Source organism: Pholcus phalangioides, unplaced genomic scaffold, assembly GCF_987345545.1.
Source record: "Pholcus phalangioides strain wild (caught in Gottingen) unplaced genomic scaffold, Ppha-v1.0 ptg000015l_1, whole genome shotgun sequence".
Classification (NCBI taxonomy): Eukaryota; Metazoa; Arthropoda; class Arachnida; order Araneae; family Pholcidae; genus Pholcus; species Pholcus phalangioides.
Window position 1 is genome coordinate 5,601,230 of NW_028301608.1, and position 27,022 is coordinate 5,628,251.

The 27,022-nt window shown below is 38.0% G+C and overlaps 1 protein-coding gene and 1 long non-coding RNA gene across 3 annotated transcripts in view; one reads left to right on the top strand and one right to left on the bottom strand.

Annotated features, from left to right (window-relative positions):
• LOC149075318 (protein C-ets-1-like) overlaps window positions 1–27,022 on the bottom strand; it is a 189,401-nt gene that overhangs the window by 124,848 nt on the left and 37,531 nt on the right. The gene's annotated exons all lie outside the window — the stretch shown is intronic.
• Window positions 453–3,746, top strand: LOC149075319 (uncharacterized). The gene is made up of 2 exons (XR_016193984.1): window positions 453–583; window positions 1,279–3,746. It is a non-coding gene; the product is annotated as an uncharacterized LOC149075319 (long non-coding RNA).

Consider the following 27,022-nt stretch of genomic DNA (forward strand, 5'->3'; position numbering starts at 1 on the left):
TTGTCCCTCCGGACAAATGGCCCTGGATGTGTGCCTGAGTTCAGTGTGATTCCCTCTCGAGGGGTTCTGTGCGGGGCCGTTGAAGCATCATGGATCACTGGGCAAGGTGATATTCTGAGGTCCCATATTTAGCTGGAAGCTAACATAATTGAGTACTTACTCATGAAAATCATAATATAAGATCTCATCACGTAGGTCTCTAATGGGCATGAGGTCCCTTCCCGGGTCATATTCGAATCGGCCCATGCGTTGAAATGGTCCAGGTTCTATGGACAGCTCTGTTAGATTCTGGAAGTGGTCGCATTTTGCCCCACCATACTTTACTTGAGAGCTTTATTTCTTCGCAGCTTAATTTTTTCTTTACCCTGTGGTTTTGAGGGGGGTACTTACAATACCTTCTAGAGTAGAAGGCCTTCGCCCGCGATATTTTCTATGCTGTGACGTCACCACACTCCGGCTTAAACGAGAAAGAGAATTTCTTCTTCTCGGCATTCTCCCCCGATCCACGCTCTGTGAAGATCTGAAGAAGAAGTGGTTGAATTCCATCCAAAGAAAGGACTTCGTACTGAATGATCGCAGTAGTGTAAGTGCTCATTTCGTAAACATTATATTGTTTTATTCTTTAAGAAAAATTAAAAAATACAACGGAATGCAAAAAAATCAACTCCGATATTAAGAAGAAATGGGACAAATAGTGATTCGGCGGAATAACCGAGTACCAAATATTCAGATAATGTTTTGGCCAGATATCAAATATTTCGTGGCCGAATATTAATTTCCTTAAAATTCATCACAATTGTAAATGAAATTAGTGTTTTTAATTAAGAAATGAAATTATTGGTAATTTTAAATATTGAATTTTAAGTATTTATTAATTAATATTTATAATTTTAAGTATTATAACTTAATTAATAATTAATTTTTTTATTTCAATAGATATTGAAAAACTGGTAATTGGGAGATATTGCCATGATACTGACAAAATTTGACAATGATACATCATAGTACATTAATATTACCAAATGATTTTTGTTTTTAATTAATTACAATTTCATATCCAATCAAGGAAATGTAAATCATTATTTACTCCTAACTAGTAATGCACCATATAATTTATGAACTAGTATTTAACTAGTTATAATAATAGTATATTATATATAATTTAGCAGCAGATTATTTGTCCCATCTCTTATGGAGAACAAGTAATAGTCAGAGACTAAATTAATTTCATGTTATTACCAATAGCCATCAGTCTGATTATGCTTATTTTATGTCTAGGTATGTGAACTGCATTTTCTGGCCACGGATTTGGTAACAAAATCTTCGGCTTTTGATGATAAAAGTGGTAAGACTTTAGCAGCTCTGTTGAAAATTAAGAGAAGAAAGAACGCTGTGCCATGCCTCTTCGAAGGATATCCCTCAACTTCTATGACACTTCCAATTAAACGAAGGTTATCTCCAAACTACAAAAAACACTGAAAGAATGAACGCTTAAAAACGGCCCTTGAGGAAAGTGTGACTGATGCAGCAACATTTTCTCAACAGCAACAAATCAGCAGTATGGAAGATCTACAGTGATGTGTTGAAACATTTGGTCTTGACAATTTTTATGAAGTGTCGAATCAGTGAAAAATTTTGTGTTTATCATTTGGATATACAACCATATCCACAGATTTCGCATTCAGTGGTTGTAAGTAATTTTAATGTTTCTGTTTATCTAAAAAGTATTGCATTGAAAAGAATTTCAAAATTTACCCTCCCATATAAGTTCACAAATTTCAATGACTTAATTGATATATTAGACACACTTAAAAGTATGAATCCTATGTGTGAGGAAAAAATTCCTCTAAAATAGATTTCTTCAATGATGCTCTGTCTTCTTTGAAGACTGGTGAAAATGAATTACTGATAAATTTTATAGAGGAACAAATTAAGATTGGTCGTTGAGCAAAAAACAACTTGAAATACTCTAATGACATCATATATTTGCTACTCTGTTACATTCAATTTCGCCACAAGTGCACAAATTTATAAGATCTAGCAATAAAATAATACTGCCTCATCCATCAACTTTGAGGAAAATTAGTCAGCGACTACCAGTTTCACCAACCGAGGAGGTGAGTCACAATTTCTTGATGTACATAAAAGCCAGAGCAAAATATATTTCTGATGCAGATAAAGTTATTTTTCTTGTTGACGAAATTTACATAAAACCTTATTTTGATTATAAGGGAGGTTCTGTTGTTGGCATGGCCTTCAACACAGAAGAAGCTGCGAAGAGTGCTTTTGTGTTTATAGTTTCCAGCCTAATGTCCCCTTTTAAAGAAGTTGTGCATATTTTACCTGTATTCAAGATAAATCATGTATTGTTACGTAATGTTATCCTAAGTTATTTTAGGTTTAGAAAATATTGGTTTCACAGTTATTGGGGTTGTCACTGATAACAATGCTATCAATAGAAAAGCAATGAGCTTGTTCACAAAGCCACATAAGAATTTATATATGTATCCCTAGCCTCAGTGTCCATCGAGACCACTATTTTTTGTTATAGTGTGTATTTGTTAAAAAATATCAGAAATAACTGGTTGAATCAAAGAAATGATGGCAAGTGCTATTTTCACCTGAACTTTGATGTTTCAGTTGACAATTTTTGTACAGCATCTTTTGCATCATTGAAACAACTGTATGACAGACTCTGCAAATGTTGTCTCATATGCAAGAGGGCTAACATGAAAATCTCTGACCTTTTAATTTAGAGAGACGAAACATCAAACTTGTACTCAGTCTTCAATTAGTTTGTTTGCGAGGCTTTAAATATATTGGGTCCAGACAGAAATATCCCTCATTTTACTGATACTGCTGAATTTATCAAAGTAATCACAGTAATCAGATAATCATAGTAATTATCATATCACATATAGTAATAAATGATATATAATAATCAGAGGAAGCATAGAGAAGTTCTTGTAAACACAGCTTTTACCACCTTGGAAGAGTTTGAAATTTTAGGAAATGTATATGAATGTTGTAGTGGTCACAGGGAAGCTGATATTGCTCAAAAAATTTTATGGATTTCATCTAATATTTTACTCAAAAATATGTGTATGAATAAAAATGATTTGGTGACAAAGAAAAAAGGGGAAATTAGGAATGAAAAATGTGCAAAGAGGAAACTTGAGTGTTTTGATCAAGTTCGGTAAATGTATAAGTAATGGGCCATTTAACATTTAATTAGTTAGCTCCCAAACTTGAAATAATATTTACTCAATTACTTTTCAATATCAGTCAAACATTTATCCATCATTATCAGCTCAAAATTTCAAATTCACCTTAAATTCATTTTTTATTTTTAAATCTTTGAAATAAGTGTCTTATTACTGGTACATTTTACACCTCCCTTTTTTTCTTAAAAAAAAGTTATACATAAATGATGGTGGTTATGATTTTAGTCGTTCACAGAAAATTGGCATCAAGTTCTGAATATATATGTGTTGCTCACATGCTTTCATGAAAAAACTTAAATGCTCAGAGTGGAAAGAGTATCTAAGTACTGAAAAAGAAATGTGTTTATGTGTGAAGATGGAAGTTTCATAATCATACGAAATTTGGTTAAAAGGGTTTGTCGTGTCAACTCCTGTAGTTGTTAGTTATGTTCTATATAATGACGTTGTGACTGAGAAACTGAAAAATGATGTTGAATTCATGTTTAATGCAAATGTTCAATTAAAGATTGTTTTTCAATTCTAGCAAGTTTTATTTCTTGTGTAATTCCATGTGTGTGTAGTGAAAAACATTGGATAGAATTTTTGCTCCCCAGCCTAAATAAAATATGAACCTGATGATATTTATAATCTTGAACATAGATCACACTTTGCTTCATAACAAACCTCAAAATTAATCTACGTATTCTTGGTTTGTTTTTTTTCTGGCTTATTTCTAAAGAATCTTCGAATAAAAATGAATTTTTAAGAGAAGTTATAAATAATAAAACAATTTTATGCAAAGAAGAAACTGGTGACATTGAAGAAAAAAACTATTTTTGAAATGGATTTTTACTACTTGGATGTTATGAATTTTTGTACGAATGAGAATCATGCAATCTATATCTAATCCATAGTTTCCATTGAAATTTTCTGGAAGGAGCAAAGCATATTTGTTCATTCGTTCTTTTTTCTTCCTTTCAATAAAATACACATTACGTGAAAAGTTTGTATATACTGTATATATTTTTTAAATAAAATATATAGTGAATATTACATATGTCTATCTTAATGAAAAATAAAGGATATTTTATATATACTTAAATTTTGGTATTCAATGGATATTTTTTTGGTTAAAATCAACAGAAATGAAATTCCGAAAAATTCTCTTGGGGAAATTTTGATGTCAAATGGTAATTTCTTCAAAGTTTTCGTAAAAATTCTGGCTCTAATTGATACTTGAAAATAATGTTGAATTATGAGTATAAACACGTCCATTCGAGTGCTAAATTCTAAGGTAATTCAACCTTTTTTTTAATAAGAAAAAAATATATATTACAGCGGGGTGGGTCAAAAAAAAATATTTGTATATATAACGGCGTTACAGTGTGTGGTGCTGCTGGAAAACGATCTTACAGGGAAGACGATTCTAGGACGGAATTCGATGACGTCACGAATCTCGGGGTCAGGCCTTCTGCTCTAGAAGGTATTGGTACTTAGCATCACCCCCCGCCCTTAACCATGTGTCGTGGATTCCCATTCACTTGATTTTCACAGTGATGTCCCTTAGGATATCATAGAGCCGCAATGGGGGTTAGGTTGAGAACGCCTGCCTATTGAGTACTGATTAATTATTCGAATTCATTATATGCACGAAAAAAAATACGTATCAGAAATTATATATCAATTATTCAATCAATAAATGTTTCTATTTAGTGGGCAAGGGGAAATTATTTGATAATTGTTGGGCCTCCATATTCCAGAGTAGACTAGGCCAGGATTCTTCACGCTCCCCCCCCCCCCTCCTTCTCCAAAGAAAATTTACAGTGTAAAAACGCACAAAATATTGACATCAAATCGGGCTTGAGTCCTGTTCGCCTTTCGATGAGGACACTATCATACGCAAGGAGTGGGTTCGGGTGTTTAATACCCCCCTTCCTCCCCAACTGCCCGAGTGGTGTAGTGGTAAGATTAGGCAGACCAGATGAAGTGCCTGCAAAGCCGGGATAAATCATGGATATCGTTATATTAAAATCCTGGCCATCCATTAATAATAACCGGGGCATTTTCGGAACTTTCATTTGGTGGACATTGCACTAGAAAATTGCAAACTAATAATGTATTACGAAAACATTATAACACTACTTCTACACAGAGGGCGCAAAAATGAGTAAAACATCATGATTCCCGTTATCATCAGATGTCCCGTCCCGTACATGCGTGATTGAAGGTCATTTGCCATGAAGGGTAAGAAGCTTTACATTCTATACTCATAATTACTGGGGGGGGGGGGGGAGTAACTTAAGTACTTTTAGTCTCATATTATAACGTTTATGCTTCTACGAGCAGTCGTCCCTTGGTTTACGAACTTACTGATACGTTCAGGAAGTCAATTCGTAAACCGAATCGTTTTTTCACCATAGGAATCAATGGAAAATTAATTAATTCGTTGCAAGGACTCCGAATATTTTCAGTGTGAACTTTCACAGCAATGCTTTACGCACAAGTGCATAACGTAAAACCGATTGAAATCAATAGACTAATACTGAAAACGTTTTTCCATAGAAGGGCCAGGGCCGGTGCCAGGCATGAAGTGACGAGGCAGCCGCATAGGGCGGCATGATTTCAGGGGCAGCATTTTTATGACGGTTTTTTTATGTGACGGTGCTTTCACTATTGCTGATTTTTACACATCAAAATCATTTGCGGGGAAAGCAAGAGTGGGTAAATAAGCGCAAGCAGATATAATACTTTTGAAATGCTATTCAATGCCCAATTGATCTCGATACACTCCTTTCCTGCACTTCAGAAAAAAGGGGCGTCGGTCTCTCCTGATAGGACGGACATAGCCAGACTTTTCTAGTTGCATCCATTCATTCTTCGGAAAGGTTCGAAGCCGCAGAACACCTTCAATTTTTGGGTTATTGTCTGTGTATTTTCTATGGGATTAGACAAGTGGTTCTCAACGTGTGTGCCACGGTTCCTAGGGGCATCGCCAACCTCTGTCAACGAAATCGTTGTGAGCTGTTGACATTTATGATTGTCTAGTGCTTTGACGTGGTGTTTTTCTTTTCAGACTATTCTGGGGAGCCGCCGATGAACGTTGTCACGACAAAGGAGCCACGGGTGGCAAAAGTTTAAGAACCACTGCCCTGAATGTGATCCATCCCTCTCCACTGAAAACCATTGTATTAGGGTAACAGACGTGACGAAAGAAAACTCGTTATAGATAGTTGTATCCAAGGAGTGGCAGAATTTCTGGGCCGGCTCTGGAAGAGACCATCAAAACCTCACGAGATAACTGGCTTATATCCCATATCGTAGCAAAGACCTCTGGTGTCTTTAATATCGTCTACAATCTCAGTGACAAACCCCTCGAAATTTCTGCCTGCAATCTGGCCACAATTCCTTCAAAACTCAATTCATTTTTCTCATTTCATTCATTTCTAAACGGACCTAAAATGAAAAAGGAAAAAAAAATACGAGCAGGTTTTTATTCAATAAACCATCCCCATTCAAACCACAATATTGCACATATAAACGGGGCTACAGCTATTCAAAATAGGTTCGGTGTCCTTTGGTTACGTAAAATATTAACGTGGCAAAATATGACAGTGAAATAGTAAATTCCTAGCATAGTATTTAACACAAATTAAAAGTTAAAATGTAAAAAATAATACTATTTCATTGAGTAAGAAAAAACCGGAACAAAAAAAGAGTCTCTGAACAGGGCGAAAAATATCGAGAAACCGGGACATTCGGCCACCCTAGGTAAGATGCTCGTCAACCACTATGAAGGTTGCCGTCAGGTTCGCGGATTCGATTCTGGAGGCAGAACATGGAAAAGTACTTTCCTTAAACGGATCCGAGGCAACCACCGATAGATGGTGCCCTTCATTTCCGACCCGAATCGATTGGTAGTAAATTGCCGTATGGCAATACGACCAGAGTTGGCGGGCGGTAAAGTAGTATCCGATAAAAAATATCTCCCTTGAAAGAAAAAACGGTGAATTCCCCCTATATTCTGTGTACGCTACTACCAAAAATTAAAAATATTTATAAATTTTTTTATAAAAACCGGGAGGCAGATTGTAGGGGGCGGCACGGTAGACTTTAGTTAAGACTTGAAAATTTTTAAAAATTTCACAAACTAAAAATTGACATCACGAATACCCTCGACAATGGAGATTAGAAAACTTGAGGGAATAGACAGGGACTGGTATTAAGAATGTAATCTATTAGTGGCGGCGCGAGACAAAAACTCTTCACCCAAGATTTATTTTTTTGCTCCTCCTGCCTATTCCCGCTTCCATATCCCTACATCTTGCGTCGGGACCCCTAGGCTGGAATATTTCGAGGGGCCCGCAAGCCAGATATTTCAGGAAGCCCTCTACAGTTAATTTATAGCGTGAAAAAGGAAAATGATAAGAGAATGGAGTCCCGGGTCCCGCGCTAGAGCCCTTTCTGCCCAACCATTGAGGGTGCCATGCACCTCCCTTACAACGTATCCCAACCATTCCTAACCAAAAAAAAATCTTTTCTTTTTCAAAACATTTTTTTCTACTTTTCATCTTGGATTTGGCGCTTCCTCTCCTATCCCCAAGCAGACAGAAGCCATTTTCGACAAACTCGCATAGGCCAAGAGCCGCCCCTCTACTCTAGCAAAAGGGGCAAGTGTGCATTTTGGTACCTTCACCTAGTAATTTATCCAAAACGGTCAAATGAAAGCAAAGGAAAAAGTCGGCTTCACACTTGTCCGGTTCTTGGAATACACCAGAAACACCTTTGAAATTAATTTCTCACTAAAATTTGCCTCGTTAGTGATGATGTCTCACCAAAATAAGTGCTGTTTTGAGGATCAAGTTATCTAGCATCATTAAGAACGGTAAAATAAAATCTGGACAAAAAGCAGAAAAATCTCCTTCCAAAGAGGGACGTGTGGTCAGAGTAATTTTGCACGGTGTGTAGGTTTCTTCTAAAAAGATCAGGATTATCTCGAGGTTCCCTGTCACAGCCTCCCGCCAGGGTCGCTATTATTGGCGGCATATGACTTTCCGCACCTGGCGGCAGGTAAGCTCAAGCCGCCCCTGTTTGTGGTCCCTGAGCACGTGTCCCGTTTGCCCATGCAAGGAAACAAGCTCTGATGGAAGGGGGGGGGGGAGGAAAGGCATGCTTTGTATTCATGAGAAACGGTTTTTCTTAGCACTTTTTACAAGAAAATTTAATGTATGGTACGTATAAGAGATTGCAAATTGATTAGACTTTTGTCTTATACCTGAAGAAGAAGATAGTGTATTGAAAATGCCCAATACGTGAATATTATAGCTTATAAGCGGCGTCTCTTGAAAAAATAATAAAAAATCCATGCTGTATGAAGCTGTAAATTATTTATATAATAAATATTCTTGTGGATAAAATGAGATAGAAATCAGCAACCTTCATCATAATGGAAATTACCAGGTATAAATGAACAATAATAAACACAAAACACGATCGTAGTGGGCTCACGAAGCATTGCGAAACGTCACGAGCATGAGATTTCATGAATGGATAGATTGAAAGAGAGAGAGAGAGAGAATAACAGCAGTAGTAGTCGTAGTAGTAGCAGCAGCACGTGACGAAATATATAAAAGACAAGGGAATTCGGTGACATCTCTTAACTATTGTTTTAATAAGCTTCGAAGTCGGGACTAATAAAACAAAGGCAGGAAGGACCACTTATTTTTACAAAAGGTGCTGTTGGTCATGTTGTCCAAGGTTTCTGGATACGTTAAGGGGCGTCTCGATCACGTGCTACAATACGTAACAACACCTCCTTTCTGATAAACAACCTGCAGGAAGTTTGTATTGTATGTAGTGCGGTTTTCTTCTGGTATGACGTAGTAGTTCCGACCCACCAACCTACATTGCACATTGAAAGTTTGACACCAACGCCTACGCAAGCGGACCTTTCGGCATTCAATTTTCGCAAATTTTAACATACGTGATAAATCAGGTGACACTTTGACGGAGACGCGTGCCATGACCTTAAAAAAAAGAGAAAAATACCTGACCTCGTGAACCAACTAAAATCATTTAGTAATGTGCAGGACCGAACTTAAGCAGGTGCTAAAGGTGCAGCCGCACCGGGCAGCTAAATTTTAGGGGGGCCGCAAAACGGAATAGAAATACTTTCATTGGGTCGCATTTTGATTTCTTAATAAAGCAATAGCTTAAAATTCTTTCCGAGACACGGAACCCACAGGCTGTAATAAGCGGATGCAGGCTCCTCGGGAAAGGGAGAGGAACCCTACCCCTGTATTTGCCTGTGCCAACAGGCCTCCTATTTTCCCGTTAAAAATTATTCAAATATTGTTTGAAGTATATAAATATGTGTTTGAATTTAATTAATTTTTAATTTATGAAAATAACGAAAAAGCAAAATAAACAATACAACACAGTAAAAAAATAGAATAAATTATTTTTAATCGATGTAAACTTTGGGGTCATTCAAGTATTACATCAGCATCGAGGAGGGAGGTTTCTGATTTGCTGACTTTTGATGGCAGGGGAGGAGGGGGGTTTGAATGTTGCTTACGTCATCGACCTCCTTTTTTTGCAGATATGAAATATTCTAAGCTGCTGACAAAATTTTGCTGACAAGGGGGGTTCAGTGATTTGCTGACTTTTGCTGACAAAGGGGTCAAAAATGGCTACAAATTTGCTGACGTAATACTTGAACAACCCCTTTGCGCTTGAAGACGTCATAATGTTATCAAGTTACTGTACAGGATGAAGTTTGAATTATTTACAATTTAGTTTTTACTGGGTAAATTTGATTTTGGTTAAATCAGAATTTCAAAGTAATCAGAAATTAAGAATAATCAGATTTCAAATTAAAAAATTAATGGTTTATTGATTATAGTTTCGATACGGTGAGATTTATATTCATCGTGAAAATCTGATGTCTCGTTGGATGACAAGCTATCTCCACACACACACACACACACACACACGTGGCTTTCTTGGTTCATAATGTAGCCTCTCTCTCACAGGCGAACGAAGAAACGTGTGAGTTGGCTTAAACACAACACAATATTTTACAAAACGGACACTACTATAGATACAGGGTACATAGATAACTGTGGGGTACATAATAATAATTTCAGTTAGAAAAATTATCCGAATAACGTGTAGTATATGTTATTCATAATATGCAAAGGGTTGTATAGTTATTAAAATAAAAATTTTAACTTTTTATACGAACACCGTGTGCTCAATAACCCAATTGCAAAGTGTAGCCGTCTCCCCTGATGCCAACAAAACCGTTTTATCCGCATTTAACGCAGTTTTTTGGTTGGTTGTCTTCAAATTTTTGAGAATTTATTCTCACTGTCATTAGCTTGCCTGGCCTTCTGTAAGCCGTTGTAATAGCCCTGAGGGCAGATCTCGGCAAAAAATTCTTGCATTCCGCATTGTATTCAAATAAATGTTACTGTCAATCACTGTCATTAAAGTGACACTGTATATATAAATACATTCATCTCGAAACCTTATAATTATTGATAACACAAGCTTATGACTAAGACTCTGATTTTTATGACCTAAAGAAGAAACGTAGTGGCTAATAACTTACCAGCAAAGACGTTTCATCTTTAGGTCATCAGAGCCCTAAATATGAAAAATTGGATGAACACACACAAAAATGTCATTCTGCTTGTTTTCGTGAGTCTTAAAATATTTGATACTTCAAGTACTAAATTTCATCTTTCAACTACACTGTTGATCCTTATGCTCGGTGTTGAAATATCCTGCGGTGTTGAAAAATCAATCAAATCTTCATGTTAATGTTACTTAAATAGGCGAAAAATTGTGAAAAAAAAATATTCTATGCATTTTGTTTGAAATTAAATTTTTTTGGTCACTCTTTTAATAAATTTCTTCGTAGCCCCATTATCAACAGCCATGACTCCCCTTTTGCGATATTTTCCTCCATGGCCCCCCGAAATATCCTGGGGCCCCCTTGGTTGAGAACCACTGTATTAGCACTTAGTTCGATAGTTGTTCTCGTGTGCCAGTGTAAACCATAAGGCTTGAAAAATTGAAAAAAAATCTATTCGCGAACCAAATATTTAGGAGCCAAGCGTATTTCTGTTTACTCAGCTAGTGATCGCACATTGAAAATTTTAGGCGCCAATACCAATTTTTTGGTCACCACAAATTTCCAAAAAAATCCAATTTTTTGGACGTTGGGGTACCTGAAAACACTGGAGTATCCGGAAAATCCATTTAAAAAGCCTAAAAGCTGTTTTCGCATCGGGCAGCAAAATACAGTGCTTAAGCCCGTCCCTACTAATGTGCATATTACGTTTTGAAAAAAAATATTGTCTTTTCATGGTGTAAATCAGCTCTAAGCACATTTCAGGACGCGGGAAAATATCTGGCACGAGCCCCTCCTCCCCAAAATTTGCTACTATTGCTATAATACCTATAAAAATATCGGATTTGAGCTTTCCCCAATATTGTGAGCCTTCCCAATATTTCCAATAATTTTACCCTTGTGGGCAGGGCCCGTAACTAGGATGTTTTGCTGCCAGGGACAAACATGATTCAGCCACCCGGAATAAACATTATTTTGCCGTCCCCACAACTTTAAAAAATTCGATAATTTTAGTTGGTACCACGGCTCTTTTTCACTGCTCTTCGGAATTTCCAATAATTCTGAAATGATTTCTAAATTTCCAATAATTCTGGAATTATGTTTCTGAAGTTATCTTTCAATTTCCAATAATTCTGAATTTATTTCTGCAGTTATTTCTGAATTTTCAATAATTCCGGAATTATTTTTGAATTTCCAATAATTTTGGAATTATTTCTGCAGTAATCTTTGAATTTCTGATAACTCTGAAATTGTTTCTGAATTTCTAATAATTCTCGAATTTGGTTCTGCTGTTATTTCTGAATTTTTAATAATTCTGGAATTATTTTTAATTTCCATGCACAATAATTATTGTTATTTCACCCATTATTTCTGCGGTCATTCCTAAATTTTACAATTATTTAAAAATAACGAGTTAATTGAGAGAGAGAGATAGACGGTTTTTTCCTCAGTCCAAGATATCAAGGAAATAGATATTTTCTAGATATTATGTTGAGGTGAACTTGGAAAGAAAATTTATCTGGTCTCTCCGCCGGGACTCCAACCCAGGCCCTCCTTCCTTGCATACCGGGCAAGCATGCTAACATCTACACCACTAGAGACACGACCCGCCCTCTTCATGCTTGCCTGGTATACAAGAGGGTCTGGGTTCGAGAGAGTCTCAGCAGACACCACACACACACACACAGCTGACTTTTCTTTCCGAGTTCACCTCAGCGTAATATCCAGAAAATAAGTTTCCTTAACGAGTTAATTGTTGCTCTTTGCCAAGCTCTCGGACTCCTGAAACCGTTTCTAAGAAATCCCACAAGGGGCTGGAAGATCCCTGGTTGCAAACACCGGTGATACAGTATGTACAAGATTCATCGAAATAGTGGTAATTTGTGGAAGTGAAGATCACGAGGAAGAAAATTCATCTCTGCTCCAACGGGAACTCGAACCCCAGTCTCTCGCTTGCCGGACGAGTGCTCTATCATCTAAGCTATGGAAACAGATAGAATATATATACATATCTCAACCTTGGAGCGTATATATATGTTGAAATAATATAATTCCAAGGTTAAAATATTCTGTTTCCATAGCTTAGATGGTAGAGCACTCGTCCGGGGTTCGAGTCCCCGTGGGGGCAGAGATGAATTTTCTCCCTTGTAATCTTCATCTCCACAAATAACCAGTATTTCGATGAATCTTGTATTAACAAGTGTAGAGGACATTTCTATATGTTACAGAGAGTATGTATTATAAATTTTTATAAACATTTTCATGCTTGAAGCACAACCATTTTCATTATAAAAATAATGTTTTTCTTTTCACTTCTATTGCCTCGAGTGTCACCCCCCCCCCCACACACACACACACACACACACACACACACAAGAGAGCGAGGACCACTACATAACATTTGCTTTCCAAAAAACCTTAGATCTATTTTATGCAAAGAAAACTTTCGCGAGTTATGCTTTATATAAAATATCGCTAATACATTATTACATTATATAGCCGCTGTGGTGGTCGAGTGGTCATGGTGACGGACTCGCATCACGAGGTCCGGGATCCGAACCCCACTGGCACCACAGGGGTGGTAAGCTGAAGTTTGTTTTCTGTGGTTCCCAACGTCGAAGCTCGAGTGAGAGCCAATCGCCCCGTTGAAAAGTCTTGCCACAGAGAACAACGGGCATACAAACGGTACAAATAATCAATCATTAGACTTCACTCACTTCATTTCTGAAATATAGATGACAGCACTGAAAAATCAGACAGCACTATATACGCACTCAGACAGTTAGGTACACACACACTAGCACTTTTGGCACAACTCACTCGATTGTAAATTCACCATAGCGATAGATCTGAGTTATGCTCGGTTTGAAAGAAAAAAGAAAGATATCCCTTATAAAGCAAGGGTGCCAACCTTTAGGAGAGAGCGGGCCACTTCATTGGTTTGAAAATATGTCACAGGCCACTTAATTAAGCAATCTGGAACAGCTCCGCAGGTCTCTTAATTGATCTGTAAATGTGCCGTGGTTCGCTTGAATGATTTAGGACTTTGCTGCGGGCCGCTTGAGTTATTGTGCTGCTGGTCATTAAAGTGATCTGGGAACTGTGCTGCGGCTACTCAAGTGCTTTAGGACTGTCCCACGAGTCACTCAAAGTGATCCGTAAATATGTCGTGGATCATTTTAGTGATCTGGAACAGTGCCAAAGGCACTCAAATGACCAGGAAATGTGTCGCGAGTCACTTAGGTGAACTGGAAATGCACCTCGGACCACTTAATTGTTTTGAAACTGTGGCGCACGTTACTCAAGTGATATTTAAATGTGCCAACGATCATTTCAAAGATCTGCGAATAAACCACGGACTACTCAAGTGATATGGAACTGCACAGTGAGTCACTTTTACGTGAGACATTACGTGATTCATATCTACATAAATAGTTTGAGGCTTTTTTTTCTTTTCCACACCACCTCTGTTAAAGAGCCACTTCCATGAAGCACTGGTTTCCATAGGAAAGGGTGAGAGATTTTGGTGTTTTGAAGAAATATCAAAGTAACGCATTACATTAAAAATTACTGTAACTGTTGTTTTTGTAATTTTTTCTTTTGTTTGGTTTTGGAATTGAAATTAAGTTAAAAAAAGTTTGTAAATTTACCGCTAGAGGGTGATTGAGATGGTGTGAAATGATTAAATATGTTTAGTTTAATACATTTAACCTTAATTCTATTTCTCTATTGGCTACCGTTTCAAGATATATAAGGGTATAATTCTATTCATATTTGCCATCTGAAAATATATATCGTTTGGATAATTGCATTGTTGGAAAAAATAATTGTTGTGCGTGGAAAATTTTTTGGAAATCATTATTGTACAACAGACGGAAAGAGTTCAAGGTTATGTCATAACATTGTTGAATTTGACCTTGCTCAAGGTCATCAAGAAAAAGCATTGTTGTTCAAAAATTTTTCTTTTCCAAGGTCGCCTAGCAACAATGCTGTTTGTGGGAATAAAATTTTGACTGACTGCGTCTGTAGCGGAAAACTAAGGAACTGTCGATCCTATCTCCTTGTGAGCTTTATTTTATAAGGGTTTCTTTTCAATATAAAAGCAATGATTCCCAAGTAGTGTGCAGCGTCATTTTCACGTGTCGCAGGTACTTGTATTGTACTGTGCTTTGAGGTTTTGACGTGGCCTGCACATCCTCCAAAAGGGCCTCTAGAGCAAGGGTTTCCAACGTAGATTTGCTCGCGGAACCCTTGATGATAATGAGTCTGTTCGGAACAAATTTTTGAATATTTATCCAAAAAACAAGATTGTCCTTACTGCCGTCTCAACAGCAATTCTGAATTATCACCCTTCAAAAAGCATTAAAATTAACAGAAATTAGTTAAAACAGCACATAAAAGATATTTTCTTTCGATATTTTAATTTTTTCAACCGAAATATTGAACTCTTTTTAATTTTTCGGTGGCTTGGGAGGGGGGGCACGGTCCTCCTATTCCCCAGCCTCCATGCGTAGGATTATTATACATATTTATTATCATAAATCATTGTGCCAGACATTTTCGTGGAACTCATTCAACTGAGGTCCTCACATGTCCCCTACAATAGTGTGGGGCTCGAGATTATTCTCATCATTTTTGTTTTCACACCATGAGTTCATAATAGGGTAAGGTCATGAAGAGTCTGGGAGCCCACCAAAGATCTCAGCTCAGCGGCCCTACTGCAGGATGGGGCAGTGGCATGGGTCTCCGTGCCGTGCCTAATTGAGCTCAACCGCAAAAAATATGCCTATCAGAAAACAACTACAGTACAGGAAACATGATTTATTATATTGGGAAACATCATCACACACACACAAACTGGACCCCCTTCTGCCACCTATCAGATAAAAAATACAACTGTTATGATTATTCGATTGGAATTGGGTAAAACTGGTTTTTGAATAATTGGCCGCATGATAAAACAATATAGTATTAGTAAGCCCATTAGTATGATTATTAGTAAATATTTTATAAGCAATATCATTAGTTCAATTTTAACAGATGATGTTATAGTATGATATGCAAAGTGTGACCCTCATTGGATCCTTGTGATTATGATCGTAAAGCATATAAAACCGGAATGAAGCTGTTTTTTCAGTTTGTACCGAAAACCAGAAAACCGTAATTGGTGGAACGGGGGTTCCAATGGATAGTTATAATCCATCAAACCCCCTTCATTATGACTCTGCTAATTCCTGTGCAGGTGTACGCTTTGTGCTTGTTAATAATTTTACTTTACAATAAACAAACATCAACTGTTAAGGTTTTGCCGCTAACTTGATGAATCAATTTATATAATTGTTCATTAAATATCTATTATATTGTTTTTTTATGCGCCACATTATTCTTCACCAATTCTATTTTGAAGGATCATTAGCAGTTGTGTTTCTTATTTCAGAGGTGGCAGAAAGAGGGTTCCAGTTAAATTATATTTCTCAATATAATACATCTTGTGCTGTATAGTCAATTTCTAAAACGAATATATTTTGGCTAATAAAATTTTCTTTATACCCATTCATTGGTTATGGACAAAAGTAACTACCAAAGACACCATTTTTCCATGGTTAATAAGTTTACAAAATATAAACTTTTATAGTCTGAGATTGACTGAGAAGAAGAACATTTCCATGTACATAAAATTTCTGATTTGCAGAAAAAAATTCGCTATATTGTATGATATACGGGGTGATTATAAAAAAACTATCCCGACATATGGACCCCTAACTATCATGCCATTCACAGAAACTGAATGAAATTTTGGCATAAGGTATTTTGAGGTATGCGCTCAAGAATGATATGAAAAACAACAGTGTCACTCTAACAGTTACGGTTACAGTGAGAAAATTTCGAAAATATCAAATGGCAACACCAAGTTTTTTGTATTGGAATGCGATCTCCATACTGAAAAACACTAAGTAGCGTTGGAATGGCACCTGTAGCACGAAAATCCCCCGAGCTAGGCAAGGAAAAAGTAAAAAGGACTTTGCCGTGCACCAGAGCATTAATGTTCGTTTCATTCGTCACACCGTTTCTTCGGCTGAGACAGTCCTCCTGACTGATTAGTCCTCCACAAGGTCATGTGGAAAATTTGTGAAACACAATAAAATGCTTTATTTTATGCTGCTTCTCTGTCCTTATTGGTTGTCCTCACTTTTAGCCTATCTACCGCCGGTGATTTTCATGCTACAGTTGCCGTTCGAACGCTATTTAGGGTTTTTCACAATGGAGATCACATTCCAATACAAAAAACTTGGTGTTGCCATTTGATATTTTCGAAATTATCTCACTGTAACCGTAACTGTTAGAGTGACACTGTTGTTTTCCATATTATTCTTGAGCGCATACCTCAAAATACCTTATGCCAAAATTTCATTCAGTTTCTGTGAATGGTATGATAGTTAGGGGCCCATATGTCGGGATAGTTTTTTTATAATCACCCTGTATATGATGTAGTATAATATTTTTTCATTCCGCGCGATATCGAAATTCTGTGCGCAAAAAAACAACAGCTGGTCTGTGCAGGTTAAATTAAAGAGAATGTGCCCACTATATCTGGATCCTTGGTACCACCGAAATAAAAAAATTGTATTCAGCTCGGCATGATTTTTTTTCCCTCGTTTCAGCCTCATTTTCCCACGAAATTCGAGCATTTAACAAGGACGACATAAATTTAGGCCCTCCGATGAGAGCTTTGCCACCCCCCCCCCCCCCGCATGCAGATTTAGCCCCCCCCCCCTCCTATACCGTAATTATGCTTCTGTGTCTAAGTCGCTCTTTCGTTCGTTCACATACTTTCACACCTCCTAGGCTACTATTTTCGTCCCTCACTCACCAGGTCATTCTGTTTGCCACTGTTAACAGTGTTTTGGTCACTCACATGCTTCCACATTCTCTGGGTTACTTCTCCGAATGGTCTGGATTTTGTTTGAAATCGGCACATTACCTCGTTAAAATTCAGAACAAAGAACATTTTTGTGAATATCAGCAACAAGAAAGTTTTGTTCTTTGAAAGCTCTCCGGGATCCGGGATTTTCAAGGGCTCCGTGACGTTTCATCATACGGAATCCCAGGGTTCCACAGAATATCAGTTGGAAACCCTAGACTCTAGAGGTGGAATCTTGGCTGGGCCTCCGTGACCAGAGTTTTCACTGGCCCCTGTATGCTTGGTAAATTTTAGCGTGAAAAAAAGAAGATAATTGGTCTCCAAAACTCTGCCAGTCCCACTGTTGTGGGGGCTATGCGTATTTAAATAACTTGCAATTAGTTGTTTACCTATTTATAAATTTTTTATTTTTCTGTGACACGTAATTCGTAACATTTTTTTCGTCGTAAATCCCCGATAGATGTACATTGACGCCATCTCTCGTAGTTCGGTGGATGTAACGCCATCTAGTGGTGATCCGGCACACTAAAGTTCTGTTGTAGCATTTTATTCCTCAAAAATAAATCGCTGTCATTACACAGGCTTTTATATAAGACACCCGTCACCTCTAACAAGTTTAATTTTAGTCAGCCAGTCACGCAGGTTGACAACTTTTGTTGTCAATAGATTGTCTTAAACAAGGTCCAAACTAGATACTTTGTCAGCGGGGGCAAGCACGCATTTTTGCGCCCCCGTGTAATATACTGTGTTTCCCGAAAATATGACCCGGTCTTATATTAATTTTTGCTCCAAAAAAATGCACTAGGGCTTATTGTCAGGGTAGGGCTTATATTAGGAGCATCCTGAGAGACCTCGTTGTTTACCTAGGACAACTGCATTGGGTAGCCAAAATACGTCATATATTGCTTTATTATTTATTGTTAGAAACGCCGTGGCAGTATAAATCACTGTTAACAAACGTTATCAGGATGAATCCGTAATTTAATGAAGACCCGAAGAAATGTTCAGTATTCAAGAGTGAATTAGACTGGGTGGTTTAAACCAGTGGTTCTCAACTGGGGCCATATGGTCCCCTAGTGGTACTGGGATACTTCAAGGGGGCCACGGAAGAAAATGGAGAAAGGGGCCATGACAGGTGGTTTAGAGGGCTGCAGAGAGCTGAGAAGAAATATTAAGTTGTGAAAAAATAAAGCTTTTATATACGTATTAGTGAATATACATTACAGAATCCAACAAAATCACCCATAAAACCAGGGCCGTCTTAGGGCATGGACCCACCCGAGCCTCACCGCCTACATTTTGCAACAAGTTCCCTAGGATGGGGTTTTTCGCAGGTCCCCGGCTAGATTTTTCACAGACCCCTTCTCTACCTTAAATTTATAGTGTGAAAAACAAAAAATGATAAAAACTATATCAGGCCCCGGGCTTCAGCTCTGTCAGTCTCACTCTTTTAAGGGGTCATGTCCGTAAGTGACCCCACCTTATGATATTTTGTATAGTACAATTAATTTTGGAAATAAGTAGGAAATATGTAGGCTGTTTATTTTCCAGCTAAGTATGGAACTACCATAGCATCACTTTGCCTAAAGGCCCATGATGTTGAGACGGTCGTGATAAAACTCGAACTAGCGGGGAGATCAATAAATTCTAGGCCAGTGGTCTGTGGGGACCAATTTTCTTTGCAAAATTTTCGTTCAGTATAAATTCACTGAAAAATCACTTCAGAACGTATAAAAGATCTTGCTTCTAGATGAGAGTTGGAGACTCTGGGTAAAACAAGGGAGCCCCGAGAAAAAAAAATGGTTCAAAGGGGGCCACGGGCAAGAAAAGGTTACTGGTTTAAACTGTCCGAGCGGAATGGGGTGCTCCTCCCCTCTGTCGTACAATCCTTGATCGATCAAACTTCTGATTGCGCCTTTTGCGATGTGATTTTATGCAACTTTCTATGATTGTTTATTATTGGTGGCCGTTGCACACAACACACTTTGGCTTTCAATTGATTCATTTGATAATTCGATTACATACACGATTCACTGTGTGTAATCTTTGGGGCATATCAATAAATTCTGATTTTGCCAGAGATGTCCGGGTTCCCCCCGGGGCCGAAGTGCTTACGTCCTTTCTTCCGACAGAGGCTGAGTGTCTCGCGGTTTCCTCCAGAAATTTTCTCCATTTTGCTTTGATAAAAGTCTCAAATTTATCTGTTTACGTTGGTGTTCATCTCTCGTACAAGGAGATGCCTGATTGGGTATTAACGACAATTTATAGTTTATATTATAATTAATTTCAAGTGCAGTAAAAACCCTCTTGATGGACACCCCTTAGATGCGGTCACCTTTTCTATGGCAAAATAATAATTTCCCCCGTGTAATAAAAGCATGCATTTCGAATCCCCGATTAACGGTCACTACTGTTTCACGCTCGAATTTCTTGGTCCTGCCTGTGTACACAACAACGTACTAAATGCGTCTGACTGGCGATTTTAACTAATGCTTATTTTCGGAGTAGGCCTTATTTTCGGGACAACACAGTAACAGTAGCAGTTAAAGGGTGAATTTGGTGCAGAGCCGTCTTAACAATATCAAAGGCCCTCAGAGCTGGTTTTCATTTTCAAGTGTAAGTGAATAATATTTTTGTGATAAATAAATCGCCCTAAAAAATCGAATCCTTCAACTACACCTTCTGTGCCCACGTAGTTTACGGGATTCAAGGTCCGGCCCTGACAGGCCCTCGGGCAAAGTGATTTTTCTGAGGTCGCCTACTTGGCTACATATACTTTATATATATTGTTGTTTACATACTTACTCTAAAAACTGTAACTGGATCTTGTCATCATAAGGCCCCCCCTTCCCTTGCACTTAAGGCCCTCCACTGGCCGTGCCCGGGTAGGCCATGCGTTAAGACGGCACTAATTCGGCACCCCCTTTCAGTCTAGCGCCCGAAACACCACGCCCGCTTGCCCCCCTCCCAGTTGCGGCTCTGTCTGTAAAAAAAAAATCCCAACATCTCAGTGGATGCAAACATGCTCGCATAAGTTTGGGACGAATTTGACTACCGTATATACGTATGCCGTGCATCCCAAGGTGGACATATTGAGCACCTTTAATTTGGTTTGTAAAAAAAACTTTGATTAGCCATGTAATATAAAATTAATTTTAAGTGTCTATGTGTTCAATATTTTTCGTAATATATGCATTTCAAATCGGGTGGTTCTTTTTTGAAACACCCTGTATATCTTTTCAAATAGCACTAACAAAATAAACTTTTGAGTAGTGACACCACACGAAAAAATCTACTACCAAACAATAAATTAATGCATCGTGTAATTTATAACACTTGGTTTAATTTATAAATTCGGAGGACATTGTATTCCATAAACAGTTGTAAGTGGATAGAGTTATTTATTGCAATAACGTTTTCAAGTGTGACATGACCAATGTGTGTTCCAAGCCATTTACGTGCCAAGAAGTTGTCTCTCGCAATTTGCAGCCGGAGTTGCGTCATTAAAATTTATTTCTGCGCTTGCGCTAATTTTGCCAGAATAATTGTAACGAGAAAATCCTTTATGATTGCGATTAGAAAAATTTATCTAAAGAAGAAAGAGGAATGTTGTGGTTTTCGGATTCTTCGAATATATCTTGATCATTACATTCGTGTTTATCCTCATCAGAATGGGTGAGAAAGTATTTACTTACACAAACAGAGCGTCGAAATTACTATATCGAGTATGGTTACGATGCCGTTCCTGTATAATCATTGCCATATTTCACGTGAGGATTGCGGACGTGTGAAAATAATAGTGATGATCCTTTTCTCAATAGCCAACTGGCAGTTAAATCGAAAAAAGTGTTGGCTAATCCCCTTTCTTTCAACGGGACCTGGTTCGAATTCCATTTACCGCAGCATGTGACATGGGTTTGATAAAATTATTATATTCAGATGTTATTTTAGAATACAAGTACAAATTCAAAGGCCGCAACTAGAAAATTGCCCGACGTAAAGGGCAGATTGTCAGATGCTTTCTATTACTCTCTTCGGCAGTACATATACTAAAATTGGAACGATACAGAGATTCTTTCTAGTAAGCGTAAAGCATACTGGATCAGTTAAGGTATCACACAGGACCATGGGCACAAATTTTGTTCGGAAGGGGGGGGGGGGTGTAGAGCAATATAATTAAACATGTCATTCAACATACAGGATGTCCTGTAAGTCCTAATTCGGCCTTTATCTCATCAACCGTTCGACGTAGAAGTATTTTTTAATTTGAAAATTCTCAAAATGTGTTCGGAAAATCACTCTGCGCCAGTTTTCAGAGTGAAAATACAGTGTGTCACAAAATAAAAAATCTTAATTTTTATATGGACACCCTGTCCTGAAAAACTCAATAGGAAAATTGTTGCCGTGTCTCTCCTGATGCCAACAAAAGAATTCCACGTCTCTAACAAGGAAAGGGTCCGAAGGTGTCATCCTCGGAAAGTTTGAAAAAAATTATCACTAACTCCACTCCTTAAATATGCACAAAAATATAAAAATATCTGGCGGAATTATTATGGGTCACTAAAAAAGTTTCAAATATTAATATCTTGAACGCCAATAGAGACCAAGAATGAAATTAAAAATCCCACAACCCTAAAGTCTTAGAGCGGCGTCACTCAAACAACACAAGATTAGATACAGCACAGACAGAGAAAGAGGGAAAAATAGGGGGAAACTATAGTTTTTAGGGGAGAAAATGCTGAAGAAAAGAGGGAAAAGAAGTGTTTTTTATAGATATCGACAAGAAAAAGCATGAGAGATGATGAGTAGCTAACTGTTGAAATTTTTAATAATTTTTTTTTGTAGCTTTAATAATTGCATTCCGCCGCTAATTTTTCGTTTTTATGTGTTTCTGGGTGAGATAAGTATACTTAAATTTTTTCATCATTTTTTGAGGATTACACCTTTAGACCCTTTCCTTCTAAGTGAAATATTAGTTAAGATAATTGAATTTAAAAATCGGAGAAAAGTTGGAAAAGAGCAGCATAAATGAAGGAAAGAAGCATTGTCCGTCAGTTTATGCTGTTCTTTCCCAACTTTTTTCCGATTTTTTAATTCGTTCACATTCAGCGAATATGGGACTTAGAAACGTAGAATTTTTTTTTTTACCTCAGGAGAGACAGAACAACAAATTTCTAATTGAAAATTAGAAGAAATGGTCACCACTAAAAAATTTTAATTTTTTTCCCTTTATAACACACTGTATTTTCACTCTTGAAACTGGTACAAAGGGATTTCTGAATGTATTTTAAACATTTTTAAATTAGAACCATACTTCTACGACGAATGGCTGATGTGATAAAGGCTGAATTGTCAAATTAGGACTTACAGGACACCCTGTTTACAGTCATTTTCTTGTATTTGAAGGGGGAGCCGTCCCCATGGTCGCCTCATGTTAACCCCCCCCCCACCCCCCATTAGTGTCACAGGTGGTATATGTCTCCACCTTGAATTCCCTCTCTATGCCTATGATAACTTATAATGAATACAAGTATACAGTAAAGCTTGTCACTTGGGACACCTCTGATACCTCCCTACATCGGACAGTTTTTGAATCGGAAATAATCCAACAACACAGAATGCCTACGATACTGTATCTCTACGTCTTGGACACCTTTCTAGCTTCTAGGTGTCCAACTTAGACAGGTTTTAACAAATTTCTTTGCGTATAATCCTTGGAATACGTTAAAAAACATCCGAATTTCTTAATGGGAATTAAAGCGTGAGTGTAAAAATTAACACTTTCTAAAACATCACAAACAAAACCCCTGAAATTCCTTAAGATTTCATTATTGGTGAATAAAATTTTTATGTACGGATATTGTAAATTTCACGTTGGGATAAATTGAGAAGCTAGTAAATTAAGGCATTATTCAAAAAGCATTTATATATATATATAAATTAACAGACATAGGTAAATATGGTATATGAGAGATATATTTTATTTAGATATATATTATATTACTCCGAAATATTAATTTTCTCCCCTAATTTTTCATCAGCTTGAGGACCGTGTGCCCCTCCCTGCGTACACCTCTGGATAAGATAACCACGTTTTTTACGGGGACAGTGTATTATAGAGATTTAGACGGCTTTTTTCTCAGCCAGAGATATCAAGGAAACTGTTATTTTCCGGATATTATGCTGAGGTGAGCTCGGAAAGAAAAGTCATCACGTCTCCGCCGGGACTTTTGATGACTTTTGATGACCGCCGTGATGACTTTTCTTTCCGAGCTCACCTCAGCATACTATCCGGAAAATAACTGTTTAATTGATATCTCTGGCTGAGAAAAAAGCCGTCTAAATCTCTCTAAACCGTCCCACCCGGGGGCCATTTCCTGAAGTTAAGAGAGGCTACTAATGCCTCTACTTCAGCGCCTCACGACATAGTGCGTGAAATTAGGAAGGCAGATTCATGTGTCTCCAGTGGTGTAGATGGTAGCATGCTTGCCCGGTATGCAAGAGGGCCTGGGTTCGAGTCCCGGCGGAGACGTGATGACTTTTCTTTCCGAGCTCACCTCAGCATAATATCCGGAAAATAACTGTTTCCACAGTGTATTATATTTTATCATAATTATTACTAGTTTTTTTCGCGATATATGCTCTTATACTGGGCTATTATACATGCACCTCGCCCATATTTCTCTTGGAACTTCTAATGAATTGGTACATGTTGGAATGTGTGTGTACGTGTTACGAACCTAACGAGAAGTTTGTTTCGGCGTAATGCTTGTTATAGTGCTGCCATCTGCCATCTAGTATTCGAACTATGAGTGAAGTGTAATGATTGTAGATTTTTACCGTAGTGAGCCTGTTGCATTCTCTGTGGCTAGACTCTTTAACGGGAAGTCCGGTTTCGCGCATTCGCGCCTCGAAGTTGGGAACCACCGAAAACCAACTTCAGCCGAGCACCACTATGGTGACGGTGGGGTTCGCACCCGGCAATGCAAGTCCGTCACCGTGACATCCTATATTGGGTTGCTGTAGTTCAGTTATGTTTGACATCCATATTCTTTTATAAGCATCTTCTATTCAGCCACCTTGTTGGGCATTTTGTCTGTTGTAGCCTTTGTATTTATATGTATAATGTACGAGCAGGAAATTATGGTACACTATGGCCTTCTTACTTTTGCCTCACCATCTACCCATCCGTTTATCTTAATAACTCCATATATTATTCATTAGGCCCATTGTTATATACTATATAATTGTATACTCTGCATAGTGTTGATTTTTATATCAATACTCCTTTATTTGTTCTAACTTGTTCAATATTTATGACACAATGAAGATATATATATAGTCAGCTATCAGACCGGCCAGTATGTCGATTATGTATCGAACCGTAATTTCATTGTAAGCGTGGTGGTAACGTAGATTCTTCAGAACTTCATTTGCAATTACTTGAACGTTTTCGTTATAATCATTGGTAGGCTTTTTTTTATTTAATCCGACTTTTCGTTGCACCTTGACGACGCTCTGCTCAATTTCTGCCCCTGTCATTTTCTTTCTTTTTTTTCAAGGTTCGTGACACTTCATTGCCCTCATTTGCCGGAATCGTAGGTCCTCTTTAGAGCACCCAAGGCCAAGGTTGGGCACACGAGCAATAAACGAAGAAAGAGAAAAGACATCATCTCGAGAGGTTAGTATATAGCTCCGCTATACGCGCGTATCCCACTTTCTTGCAGATGCAACACCCCGTGAAGATTTTTAACTTTCGCCGCTCGATCTCTGTACAAGGTTGACTTGAAATGGCTGTAACAGCAAGGCAGTACATCCTCAACAGAGCGAGAATCTTACGGTCTGAAGGTTACAGGTTACTAGAGCATGCACACGCCCGTCTTCCACCATCCATTCCACCCACGCATCGTGTCATTAGTATATACATGACCGACGGACAAGCATAAAAGGAGAGGTCCTTTGACTAGGCTTAATCCCATCCACAATAGTGAGGCCGAGCCTGCAGGACGTGAGTGTGACCGGCGAGTGAATCTTCTTCTCCACGCTATATCTATCTACCAATTTATCTATCTATCTATCTCATCTCTTCTTGGACCGGCGATCTATTAAATTGTCGTTGGTAGTGGTCGTTGGCCCTCATTCGGCAAGGGTCGAACATGCCATCCATAGGTCACACGCGCAGGTTGAAATAATTTCGGGGCATCATAGTCATGAAAAGGGATGGGGGAAGATTCAAGATGATCGATCGGTTCTGAGATAATTTGAACTCTTTATTTAAGATTAACGTAGTCACACTGATCTTGGACATGCAAGAAAGCAACGGCGAGTATGTCGTTGCGAGTAACTACACACAATAGAGATTCCCATCCTTTTTTCATTCGTGGCACCCTTGGGATTAAGAAGTAAGAATTTTAAAAATCTTGTGGTACACGTTCTGTGACACTTCAATGCCTAAAGTGCCTGATACACTCATCGGGAATTACAGTGTCATTCACAGCCGTCAGCCGTCTTAACAGCATTAAGTAAAGGTAAATTGATGTTCTGAGGCCCATATCAGACTAAAAATGTCGCCGGCCTAACAAATTCTATACTTTTTATTAAATACCATAGTTACCAATCGCATTATCGCGATACCTTCCATTGACGTATGAAAGTAGAGGGGGGAGGAAGGCGTTAGAGCCCCATTTAAGTCGAGATCACTGTTCTTTTGCATTAAAAAACTTAACTCCTCCTCCCACTATGAGAAAAGAGTACCTAGCAACGTCGGTACTTTGCAACGCCACCCATGTAAAACTAAAACCGTAATTTCAAACAAATATGGTCCAAACGCCCGTGCTCACTAAAACATTGATAATCGAAATGCTAGCATCTAGTGGACTATTTACTCCACTCCATCTAGTGGGCAACCCTTCCCTTGGGGGGGGGGGGGTCGAATTTTGAAAAATCCCTTCCCAGTGAATTACAATACAAAATACAGAAATACTGATCGAATTTCATATTTACAGCTTCAGCGGTTTCAGCTCAGCGTGATTTCTCCATACGACCCTCCCTGTTGAGAGGGTCGTATGGACGACCCCTTAGCGGTTGAATTTCGAAAAACTTCATAGTTAGTCTTTACGTCATGAAACGAAACTTCTGACCAAATTTTATGATGATAGCTTTAGCGGTTTTAGCTCGGTGTGATTTCTCTAGAAACCCCTCTTTTTGACCCCCCTTAGGGGTCGAATTTAGAAAACCTCTTCTTCACCTTCTTCTAGCAAA